Raw genomic sequence first — 14,310 nt, 5'->3', positions numbered from 1 at the left:
CAAGGAACCTATGGAATGCACGCAATAGCTGCACTCCAGCAAAAATACACAGTGACTACTAATCCCTGAATCAACATGACGTCGCATTCTAAAAGTAACAAGTTCCGAAGTTGGAGAATCCTTTTCTTTCATTTACCCTGCAAATAAGATCCACGATGGGGACAGATTTGTCTGGTATAAAAATCGGTTGAATAGCCGATGAAAGTCCGTTATTAGGATACACCGTTGTCTGCTATAAATATATTCATGTCCGGCATACAGATCGTTCAACCCAAGGTTCAGAGATTAAATTCTCGCCATGCGAAAGCCAGATCATATGCAAATACGTCTTGCTCGTAACAAATTCCAAATCCAAGAAGAGAGTATCTTGTTTTCATGTATACAGTATAGGACCAAAAAGAATTCGTCACGTTTACAATTAAGCTTGTTTCACCACGAAAGGAATATATATATATACATTATATATATATATATATATATATATAATATATATATATATATATATATATATGTGTGTGTGTGTGTGTGTGTGTATATATATATATATAATTTTTCTTAATAGATGTCTAATACCCTTTGAAAAATAGTAACAACAGAAGATTCCATTTTTTTAAATTTGCACTTAGTTCAGAAAAACAATGGGATACTATCGAACTTTGATACAAATCAGCCACGACTAAGCTAATTATCTAGACTACATTGAAAGATATTCATCGGCATTACCACGAAAACATTTTCATAATCAGGGTTCTGATGTATACTAGATATGATTAATAAACGCACATGCATTTTTTCAGCACTCTTCATCATTAGCAAAGAGTGGCGCTACAAAAGGAACAAGCTGATAGTTCACATCATGAACCACACACACATTGTCCAAAAGTGATAACTGACCCATCCATCCCTGCATTTATCCCAATCTTGGGTTTCACATACTCTACATCGTTTCTGATCCGGCTACACAAACCCCTTTACCTTTTCTGCTTCAGTGTTCGATACCCCCTCTCTTTTCTCATCCTACCGTCAAAATGCCATACAAATCAACCACTTCCCTTCAACTGCACGCACTCTAATGTTCTACTGTTGAAACAACTTCAGACTTCATCACTAGTTTCTGTAGTTTCTCTTCATTGTTCCTAATCAGTCACCTATCATCTCATCTCAAAACATCTCCACGCCATTCGTGACCCACAACTTTCGGAGCTTCCATCTAAGTTCCTTTCTCTGACTTCTCGCACCACTCCATCCACAAAGATATTTAACAGCCAAGGAGGCATATCAGATCACACGTGTCTCTGACCCACTTTTACAATAAACTAACCAATCACCCGCCTAAAACTTCACACGCATGCTCCTTACTGCATCTGCATTATTTCTGTAAGTATTTTTGTTTTAACACGAATGCCGCATACTTGCCTCTTCACCCTCAGGCTTCTCAGTTTTACACGCGAATTCAGGCATGTCTAATCCGCTCTAACTCCAGTCAGTCCTTTGGTAAAACCCTACCATGAGCTTTCATTTCTGTACAGAATAATGCTAACCCCTATAATACTTAGTGATCTCTCTTACTTTTAGTCTTTCATTAGGGGAAATATTCTTCTCTCCCTTACGTCAGAGCCTTTTCCTGATCTAGACATACCCTACCTTCATCGGTCAGACACGCAATCACACTCTTCATCTATTGCAACAACACACTCAACCTCCATCAACTCCTGGTATTTCTGTATTCTCCACCTCTTATTGCATCCACAAACATACGCTCGACCCCCTCCGCTTTCGAATTATTTGGCTCCCTCGCTTCCAGTCATCCCCAATGAATGTTCACGAAATGAGAGAAATGTTGCAACATAAAAGAGTATTAGACTTGAAAAACGGCATCAACAAACCTTTAAAAATATATATACCGATGTTGGGACCCACCTAAAAAATGTATCTGAAGTAGATAAGGTCAATGTTCGCGAATATTTTTCCCCTAACAAATATGTTTCACTTTAAGACCTTTACTAACATCCATCAACAATTTTTTATCATAAGTAAAACAACGAAAATACTTCTACAGATGAATACAAAATTCAAATCTTGTATGTATTCCTATTTCAATACACTGCAAACGCATTGAAAATGATGGTATGATACCGTCTTCCAGCGACGTTTAAGTATGAGAGAGAGAGAGAGAGAATCTACGAAGACCATTCGTACCGCAAGACCAGAGCTAATCTACTACCAGAACCGCTTTTCTGAACAATACAGCACCTGAAGACGATAGTGTATCATACAGCACCTGAAGACGATAGTGTATCAACTTATTATATTTGAGCATTTTGCTAATATATCAATATAAATGTTCATACACGGAAAAGTCGGATTAAAAAATTAAAGCGCCAATGGTGGAAAGAGAAGCTGGTAACTAAAGTCAAATCGTTATCATGTCCGGTCAGTGACAAGATTAATTTTACGCCTAAACTTGGTGGCTAGACGTTGGAGAAGTTGAAATATGATTTAAACCTAGCCTACCCTTTTAAGGACATGGGATAATACAGCCACATACCATGTACGTCCAAGCTTTTGATTATTGTAAATGGATTGTTTTACCTTTTCACTACAGGTTTTTTTTTTTCAAAAATGTTTTAAGATTTTAATGTTAATGTATTTTTTTTAGTAACACTCAGTCTGTGAGAACAATTTTAACTAAGAACTCTCCCCATTTGCAACCAGGTTGCATATATGAAATTCCATGTAGAGATTGATAAAAAATATATTGACAAAAGTGGCGAACTGTTGGCATCAAGATTAAATCAACATAAATATTGTGTACGTGTAGGAAATACATCGAGCGCCCTCATTCTACATATGAACGATTTTAATCATGCAATTAATTGGAAAAATTCACAGGAAACTTTATTTTGTAGAGATATTTAAATAAACATTAATATAGCATAACAAAATATAAGTTAAGTAGTGCTTTTAACATTTGCACCGGACAATATAAATTCGATATCTGGCTTAAGAAATGTATTGTTTACAGCTTTGTAACTATGTAATTGACTGCTTAGTAGTTTCATTTCCGTTTGTTGTATTTATCCTTCAAATGTAATTCTAGGCTGTGGACCATTTACTTCTTGACTAGGCTGTTTGGCTGTTCTATATTTTACTTTTTCCGTTTTTATGCTTTTATATGTTTACCTTCGAAATTTCGAAGTTATTTTTAATTTTTGATACACCTGTTGAGGTGTATCAAGAATACACAATAGCGCTAGGTTCTGCTGAGTTTCATTTTTTCCTGCTGGCTCTTTGATATACAATCTTCACGTGTTACTTGTGATCGTATAACACACACACACACACACACATATATATATATATATACATATTTTCACTTGCACGATTGTTCTGTGCATTAGTACAGTTAATAACAGAACCGCATTTAAACAGGGTGGTATCTAACGGAGATATTTAATAACAAAATGTGACAAACTGTCCATATCTCTAACCTCATCGTCTGGTAGACGTAAACTGACCATCCGATGACAGCCTATTTAAATAAATATATATATATATATTATATATATATATATATATATATATATATATAAAAAGTGTAAAGATTTTTCTCTAACAACGCGTTGTATTATATATATATATATATATATATATATATATATATATATATATACAGAGTGTATATATATATAACGATTGTATATATATATAATATATATATATATATATAATAAATATGTATATATATAATATATATATATATATATATATATATATATATATATATATATATATATATAGTTTCAAGAGTTTTCTCTGCCTAACAACGCGTTGTTTTATTTGTATGCAAATAAACTAACAAAACCTTACGTCCGAGATGTTGAGATCCAACAGAGAGAGAGAGAGAGAGAGAGCTAGGAGGTGGCTCTGTGACAAGTGAGAGTGGACTTTAATGAATTGTAACGAGGAACTACCGACCGCGTCCACCACAAGATGAGATCGCCCAAGGTTTGTCCATCATTTTGGTGATGCACACTACGCGTGCAGTACACACATGGCAGGCGCCGACTGCCATTCCCTTCTACACTAGGCTTGAAATCCACGAATAATAATTATTATTATATTATTATTATTATTATTATTATATAACTAAGTGACGTACGCTTCGCTATTTCCTTTAAGTGTAAACAATGGTCTCTATATAATTGTTAGCAGACATAATTACTGTATCCTTCGACTTGATATAAATAATGAGGTTTGAAAGGATCATACATACAAACAAGCATGCAATCCCCCCCCCCCCCCCCCCCAGCGACATTATTTTCTACTGTAGTTCATGTTACATCGCCGACCCTCCCAAACCCTCACGGTCTTTGAATACTGACATCCTGTCTTAATCTCAACTTTACGACTGGCTCTATTCTGGCCCCCACGAGATACGCTGATTCTCTTCAAATGCATTCAACTGGATATGTTTTTAGCCATCCATTCTTTTTTAGTGAAATCCTCAAAAACTTTCAGCATTTTTCAGATATTAGATTATTCATAAATTTGACGCCATTTTCAAAACAAGTAGCTACTCTACTACTTCTATTATAATATATATATATGTATATATATATTTAAATATTGTGTATGTATTATTTACATATGTATATATATTATGCATATATATTTATATATTATGTATATATATAGTGTACTATTCAATATATATGAAATTAGCATAAAAATGAAAGTAGTCCTACGTCATCACTTCACAGTGAATTACTATTGGGTTTCTGACCAACCACACATTGCAATTATCTAATTATCAGTATCTATATCATCATCTTTCTCATTTACACAATCGCTGTCACCGCTGATTCGCCTTCGTAATCAAAATATGAAAATATGTAGTCATACCCTTCTGGAGGCAGTGTGTACCTACTGAATTTACTTTGCATAAAATTTGTCAATATCTCCTCTGACTCTCTGTAATGCGTGTGTTCTCTCTGTAATGTGTGTGTGTGTGTCTGCGCGCGCCTGTGTGTCACGTGCCTGGAGATGGCAATCCCTGAGGGATAAAGGTTTCCGATTCTAAGCAAGCATTAATGGGTGGGACTGGTGGCCAAGCCCTATATCTATAGGTGACAGTGGTACTCGTTGACTGTTGGGTTCACTTATGAGCAACAGACATGGGACAAAACATGAGCTTTGCGAATGTAAGCCTAGTGCTTGACCACTCAGCTATCACACACTCACACAATTATATGTATATATAAATTTATATATCAAAATTTGCTTCAGGGAAAATTAGCACAATTCTTGACCCGTTACGACTTTACATCTCAACCGTTTTCAGAAGAATTTGGATATGAAGTCTAATCCAGTCAGGATTTACACCCATTTTTTTTTATTTCCATGCCAATTGGGGTGAGGGCCAGTAAACGGCACTGCATTCTAATTGGTAACACGTTTTAGGGAATAGTTGCTGGCCCAACGCCTTTTTTCTTACCAGCAGCATAGGTCATTACCCATCGCAGCTGGGTGGACTTCGGAACGTAAGGCAGGAGAGCACGAGAAAGAATTTCCCAGTAAACGCAGATCAGTTTATTCTCGTGAGGACAAAGTCTGTGCAACTGTGATTGTTCAGTTCTGAGGGATGCTGTGGAAAAAAATACTCTCGCTGTTTTGCCTACCCTAAAGTTACCTAACGGCCGGGGATATATTTGCGGCCCCTTATGCTGTACTCATACCATTATTGGGGGAAAAAAAATGCCCGGATAGTTTGCAGGCGAGACGTGTACTATAACTGATTTGTTTTAGAGACAGCTGGAAGTTTTGGTCATTACAGAGACAAAGTGAAAGGGCAGAGTGTCTGAGGTGACTGGCAATGGAGGGTGCATGTCGACTTGAAGTGTCAGGGAAATATAAATGTCAGTTTAAGGATTTCGATCGTGGCCCTTTTTAAGTTTCATACGCTTGAGCGCGCGCGTGTATGTATATATATATATATATATATATATATATATATATATATATATATACATACACATACATACATACATATATACATACATACATATATATATTTATAAACACACGCGCTCGCGCAACCGTGTGAAACATAAAAAGGTCCACGATCGAAGAAGCAAACACTCACTTTGCGAGTAATAATAATAAGGATATAGATTACATACATACACATACATACATAATACATACATTAATATATAATAATTATATAAAACACACGCGCTCGACGCAACCGTGTAAATAAAAAGTTCACGGGAAATTTTCCGGGAAAGAAGCAAAACACTCACTTTGCGAGTAATAATAATAAGGATATGATGATGGAAGCAGTAACAATGGCACGAGACCCGGCTACGCTGCAAACTGTAAATTCGACCCAAGAACGCCGTCTACGAAAACACTGGTTTCACTTTCAGCTTAATAAGGATTAATTATTCTTCTTTGTTTTCCCCTTCCGCACAAATGAATTCCCATGGCACAGCAGTCCTCAGATGCAATCAGCGTAACAAGCAATTTTTGATAAACATTCAATAGAGTTATAGATAAATTTTATGTAGAGGCTCATTTATTCATGAAACTTGAATATGGAAATCTTGTATTGTCGCTTTCCATTAGCCTTTACACTCCCAATGAGCAGAAGTTAATCAAGTTTGTACATTATGAAGAATAATTCAAAACTCCTTACCTCTCACGTGAGCAAGTTTTGGTAGAAAAAATGGAGCATGCTAAAGAACTGAGGGACAAATTTCATTAGTAGAATTTATTGACAACTAAATACTTGAATCAAACTGCAGTTATACAAGTAAATAGCCTTATAATTGACTGACAAATAAATACCTGAATCAAACAGTAGTTATATAAGTGAATAGCCTTATAAATGCCAAAGTGTAAGGTTGACCTTTCCGTGAAACTACGACGGGAAACTACGACGGGAACAGATACAATTATAATATAAAATAATATAAACATCTAGAAATGTAATATTCATGGCGTAAAAAAGGACGAAGCCAATGCTACATCCTGACACCACACTTTTTTTATGGCTATTATGCCTTAAAAAAATCCTACCATGGTATAGGCGATTTATTACTGCCACCTGTAAACTCAGCTCAGATAGAGAAATACGTTGATAAACTGCGTTTACAGTTTATTGGGAGGGGGAGGCTGAAGGGAGGAGCTTGTGGGGAAGGGAGATAACCCTGAAACATAATAGCACTCTGGAATTTCCGTTGTCCATCAAGGAATATCATATAAATATAGAATTTAGGCAAAAGAGCAAGCGCTGGGACCTATGAGGTTATTCAGCGCTGAAAGGGAAATTGACAGTCGAAGGTTTGAAGGGTGTAACAGGAGGAAAACCTCTCAGTTGCATTAAAATGAGAAGAAAGATAATTTGAGTATAAGTACAGAATAAGAAGTGAGAACCGATGCGGCTAGAGGCCGCAGGGACGCTGCTGCAAAGAACCTTAAATAATACCTACAGTGCCGGATCAAGGTCCTTCTACTCTGTTAATTTTGAATACGAAGATTTAGGATAATATTTTAATCAACTGCGCTGAGAACGTACCATTACAACAATAATAATCATTATGTCTGAAGAAATGTTTACACTGGCATATTGTCATAAAACGAATCCTAATCTTAACCAACGATAAAGTACGCAGTCAAGCAAATCATGTTAATTCTTGCGACAAATTCAGGGAGCGACAGCAGAAATTATATTAATAATAATAATAATAATTTTTTTAATGTTATTACCAAATAAAAAGTCGTCTCTCAGACTAATGTGTGTGTGAGAGCTTATTGTTTGGGTGTATTTGAAAATGCAACACAATCGAAAATATTTCTAAAAATAGAAAAGAATATATTTTATTTCGGACTTAACATGTGCGTTGCGGTGCAATACGGAAAATGCATATTTAAGCATAAATACATTCTCCCTATACGTATATGTATGCAATCCAAGACGATGTCATCTGACGATGGACATTACTTAAACCATCAAAATTGTGTAAGAGGATGTTAATGCAAATCTTTCCCTCAAGATCATACGGTAATCTTCGCCATAATGTAAAAGTACTCCCGCCAGTGGTATTTTGTGCAATCAGGAAGCCAGAAAGTACACCATTTGTGTTATCTGGTAGACTCCCGTCCGTCTCTCTCTCTCTCTCTCTCCGCGCTCATATACATATTGGGGTCGCTGTGGTGGTTGCAAGTACAAGTGGCTCAAAGATAAAATCCAAAATTCTAATACAGCTTTCAATAATCAATAAAACAAATGTGCACATATAAAACACACACATATATATATATATATATATATATATATATATATATATATATATATATATATATATATGCACAGTATATGAGATATGAGTATGTGTGTGCGTAATTGTAATAACCAGAATGGCCTCTCGAATTCATCACACTTTTTGGATACGTTGTCACAACAAAGATCTAGCTGGACCCAAAGGATTTAATGGCTCTGGTAGCAACAAGTTTATCGAAAAGTGTTAAGAATTCGAATAGTTAAAGGGGCATTCTGGTTATGGCAATTACATACGTATCTGGTAAAAACTGTATATATATATTTATATTTATATATATATGTACGTATATATATATATATATATATATATATATATATATATATAATATATATATATAAATAGGGGATTTCACGACAAACTCCACCAACAATGTTTCCTATATTTTCTCTTGCCCTTCCTTTTATTTGTTAAATTTTTACTCAGAGGCTTTTCTGACGAAATTGTAAACCATTTTACCTCGGTAATAGTTTTAAGAGGTCACATTTGCTATAGTGAGACCGTCAAGGATGCAGACAATTAGAGAAGCCAATGTCATTCCAAGACTTAAACGAAAGCAAGGGTTACCCTTGGATGAAAAAACTGAAGCAGTTATGATAAATTTGCTTATCCTATAACAGTTTTACCATTTTAAAAAGCAACATGGAGCCAGTCAGAGACGGCGCCACCTCCTTGGAATCTCACTCTTTCGTCTTCATTATGCTTGAAGAAATGTTTATGTCTGTCAGGTAAAAAATAAAGGGAAAAATAAGTAGGTTAATACCTTAAGGGCTACCCTAGAGCACGAGTCCGCGCCAGCACGTGGCACTTGCAGTCTTGCTTGATCTACAACAACAGCGACAGGTTGATACTTTCAGCATTATAATGGAATGCTCTGCAGGACGGCACTTAACTGCCCAAGAGCGATAGATTATTTGCATTGTCTACAAGTATTTCCAGTCGGAGAAGGACACTGAGGCTGTTATTCGTAGCTTTGACCATGCGGTGCAACGACTATGGATATTGGCTACTAGGAATGTATAGGCAGAACGATTGATTGTAACAGAAGTACAGTTTGCCGTATTAACAAAGAAGGCGAAAGCACTATCTTAAACATTTGAAAAGCCTGTTTTCCGAAGTATGAGAAAAGAAAAAGATTTAAACAGTTAATTAATCAATATTAATGAATTTAACCAGTACATATTTCTTGTCTTTGGAAACGGAATAAACAATGATAAAATAGTAAACTACTTGAAAAATACGGTTATTGGGGGAGTAGCTAGGAAGATAAAACAAGAAATTTTACGATACGATTATAATATTCCCACCCATATGAAGAGAAACTGAAGAGTTCAAAACAGATTAATATGTCTTCTGCAAGTGGCAACATCTCTAATCGGCTCTATAATTGGTTGTCTCTTAACTGGAACAACTACACTGCCGTTCTTTGCCTTCTATCAGAAGCTACCTAACTGCTTCAGAAAACTTCAGCGTCACAGATAATAAAACAAAGACCTTTTCTCTCTCATGTCTTAACCCCAGGAGTCTTAACCGGGTCAATTATGACTGTACACATTTTTCTTCTCACGTGACTGGTGAGCGATCATGGACATGAGGCTTCTGATTGGTGTCTTAAGAAGTCTTTTGAGACAACCGAGTCTACCTTCTCAAAAATAAGAATAGACAGGAAACAACTCCCTCATTTTGACAGCGCCAAGGAGAATACGATCTGAATCGACCCTGATCTTGAGGTCCAGTCTTGTTTAAGGCAGCCCCTTTAATCAACCCTTGCACTGACCAGAAAACTTATCGAAGTAAAAGCGTCATGGCTCTATAGAACCAGGACTTGTTTCCCGTTCCTACTATAGCCCTTGTCAGTACAGTTTGATATGAGGTGATTGCTTAGCTTTCGCTAGCTACTTTTTATAGCTGTAGTCTTGACCAAGACCTAAGGAAGAGACCATCTACAATACAGCAGGAAGTCTGGTACCAAACGACCACCGACAGCTAACCAAACTTTGTGTGCCTGATGGTTGCCAAGATTGCCCTGAACTATGCGCAGCTAACTCGTTAAAAATTCTATAATAGCTCAACAACGTAAACGATAGTTTCGTTCAGTAGTGTTGCCGTTGTTCTACGGTTGGTTGTTAAAGCCAATAATCAATCACTGGTTGATGACAAAATTCCAGTCTCAGTTCTGCTCTTTTGCTATTCTGTCACGATCACACCTTCTGCCACTACTTCATCTGTGTTAGGAATTAGAATTTTGAAAGTTAAGACTTGTGAAGGAATTATAGGTACGTATTTATAATGCATGCTGTTATTGGCTATTTTTATTTGTGGGTTTATAGTGTATATAATGTATTTGATGTAATATGGCTCTTCCCAATTGAGTGTGAATCACAGTGTATTACTTTAACGTGAATGCCTAATAATCTTTCAATTTAACTGGGGTTCAATAAATAAGATTATAATGATAAAGTTACGCAGACTGTCACCTGCAAGAATTTGGTGTCGCATTAATTAAGATGACTTTTCCTTAACAGTCTTCAGTCCTTCCTGCCCCGATTCAAGGTTTACATCTTTGACACTTCACAACGAACTTATTGTTTGCCGTGTGGATGCTGTACGTTTTCATGTATACACTGTAAATATGTATATGTATATATGTGTGCGTGCCTTCCGTGGAAGTATGGTAGACTTTAAAAATACGGTTACTGATTGTGTTGAGGGAAGGCTTCCATCCTGTAGCCTTGTAAAACTGTCCACTGCCCAGTTCCAGTATAATTATGGAAATGTGTAAAAAGAGAGAGAGAGAGAGAGAGAGTTATGCAATAGGGGACAAGGGAAGTGCTAGATAAAGAACACGCCTTGACCTTGTAGACACTGAGGTATTAATACAACGCTTGATTCAATGCAGCAGCAGCATATTCCACTCCACCCTAACCTACTCTCTGCCGATGGATGACGCTTCGCTGTTCCTTAACCACTTCCCTGATGATCTCCGAGGCCCTAAATCATCTTCCATTCATTCATGTTCATTCCTCCTTTGAATATTCAGACGACCTTAAAGCCCGGTAATTTAGAATATTCCATATATATCACTCATTCCTATAAATTACTTTTCATTATGTAACACAATCTAATTTAACATATCAAAGTACTTAACTCGGTCAAGAAGTTCCCATTTTTTCATTTTTTTCGCGATTCCGCCTTAAATAAAAATGTTTTCTGAATTGCTTCTATATTCAATGATCATGTTCAACTTGCTACACATTACCTGGAAAGTCCGTGCCTGTTAAAGAAAAGCTTTTATAGTTACTATAGGCAAGGCGATAGGGCCAATAGTTAGGTTTTAAAGAATAGAACCCTTCATAGGTTTCTTGACTTACGCGCATATTTGGCGTCATATCAATATCCTGCCTTTATTACATTTTAATAATCGGTTTATTTACTCGTTCAGTGGTCTAGGTACGGTGCAGGCATCACTTACATCAATTAACAGTTAGAATTACGGGGTCAGGTTACTTGATCATGGTAATACGAGATAGAATTACCAGAATATTGCCGAAATAACTACCCATCATACACCTACTTCAGCGATTTCTATATATATATATATATATATAGTATATATATAGTAATATATATATATATATATATATAATATATATATATATATATATATATATATATATAATGTTGCCTTTATAGTATTTATAGTAATTGTACTGGAAAGGGATCACAAACTTTAACATCACAGTCGTTTCGACTTAGCGAAAAACTGCCCTACATTAGGCTCAGTTCTCCGGGCATAAAGATGAGCAGGGTGTCACTCAATTTGCTTATGAAAATAAATTTTTAAAAAATCCCCAATCAGAACATATCACCTCCTCCCTTTCCCCAACCATTCAAACTCCAATTATAATTATAAATAGTACAAGGAAAGATTTTAAATCAAGGCAAATTTTTCTATAGAAACACTCCCGGATTATTTGAATTTCTAGCCGAGACAGCTTCGTCAACTTTTTCATTTACAAAAAAAAGTAAGACAAAATAATAAATAATGATCTACGCCCACTTTGTGGACCAGCAGCCGTGGATTTGTTCATCTCCCGAAACCTCATGTCCTTCATGTATTACAAAACAGCCTCTTAGAAATTAAAACATAACAGCCTGTTTTCGCCTAATAATGCTAATGAGCGCTCTAGCAATTATCAGAGGATGCTAACCACCGGACAACAATTACTGGTCTCGTTGCACAAGTTACCACGACTACTCTCTATATAGTGACATACCAAGAGAATGGAATGGACTAACTGCACTAAACCAGTAATTACTATACAATGCAGATGATAGCTACCATTAGTAGCAGTGTTAGTAGTAAGTTTTACGTGGGCAATAATAGTTATACTAATTAAAATGAACTTGGGTCGCATTATTTTCAATAGTTTGTTAGAAACATTTTCCTCCTCCTGTTTACCAGTTTGAATGAGTCGTTGGGTGAATTTCGCTCTAAGGTAAAAGGATGGGTTAGGTGTTTTTCATAACACGAACGGATTTATGATTGCTTGCGCACAATCCTACCTATTGATCTAAAAGTTTATGGGTTACGAAAATCTGACACTACTAATGATAGTGGGAGACTGGCTGACCAAGAATTTCTGAATGATGGAAAAGTCCCTGGAGAATGTGAGAATGAATTAATTATTACTTTGTTTATAGGAAAAGGCGATAGAGACGTCTGTAACAACTCCAAGGGATAAGCATTACTTAGAATAATACCAAAAAGGTAATGGTAAGACTCGGATTGGAAAATTAAGAAGGGGTTATAAGGGAAGAGCAGTGTGGATTTAGAGACACAGAAAACGATGTGGATCAAGTGGCTGTAATGTAACAGTTGTGTGAGAAACAGATAGAGATGTCGTGTGGTTAATTTGAATTGAATATAATAGTTAGGCCAAAGGCCAAGCACTGGAACCTGTGAGGTCATTCAGCACTGAAACTGAAATTGACATTGATAATAAAAGGTTTGAAATGTGTAACAGGAGAGGGTAGCAAGTAAGATCGAAGAGAGAGAATAAGAAAAGAGGTACAGTAAAAGGAACGAAAGGGGTTCAGCAAAGAACCTTAAGTATAATGTCTACTGTACAACGCATGAGGTACACTGACGGCACTCGCCCCCCAACGGGAATCGTGTGGTTAATGTTGCGGATATACCGTGTACAAAGTAATGTTTTTAGCAAACGGTTTTTATGAAGAAAGCGAAGTGATTTTAATACTAGATATAAGAGATTTGCTGGTTTTGTATAAACTAGTTACGCGATGAGAAGCTGTTGAATTGTTTATCAGTGGATTGAGGAATGGCTGAGCTCTTAAGATTGTGTAGTTCTCATCGGTGATGAGAGATTTTGGCAGTGTCCAAAAGCAGGGAAAACAGGCGTGGGAAGTGAAAGAATGGAAATAGTTGATACATATATGTATTTCACAGCACACTTCAGTAATGATGCTAGGAGAGCGAAAAAGTCAAATCACAAATCGCGAGATGTGAAGAAACGATAACAACAAGCACTTTGCGAAAGATTCGGTAGGCAAGTAGGTATATTATGCAAAAGTAGGCAAGAATGAAAGGGCTGTTTGGTCAATTCTCCTTTAAGACACTGAACTGTGGATACTGACCGTGAATAACAAGCGTACAGGCGTTGAGTAAACCCGTTACATCCAGAGTAAGAAATGAACAATATACTTATATATAACTTTGTTAATACATCTTAGCTTTGGTGGAAAGTAGGATCTGTGAATAATGTGGGAAGTGTTGGAACTGAATGACTAAAATATTTCTTTTGCTGAAGAGTAGGCACAGTGGCTCTGTGTATGGGGAGGGGGAGGGAGGGAAGTGGGAGGAGACTGAAGACTCGATTCTCAGAAACCTTCAACGTGATCATGTGAAGTAACTTTTGTCGAGAAAGGCTTGTGCATGGGAGCA

The sequence above is a fragment of the Macrobrachium nipponense genome, chromosome 5, assembly GCF_015104395.2.
Source record: "Macrobrachium nipponense isolate FS-2020 chromosome 5, ASM1510439v2, whole genome shotgun sequence".
In the NCBI taxonomy this organism is placed as follows: domain Eukaryota; kingdom Metazoa; phylum Arthropoda; class Malacostraca; order Decapoda; family Palaemonidae; genus Macrobrachium; species Macrobrachium nipponense.
The sequence above is the reverse complement of the archived record's forward strand: the minus strand, read 5'-3'. Positions refer to the sequence as shown.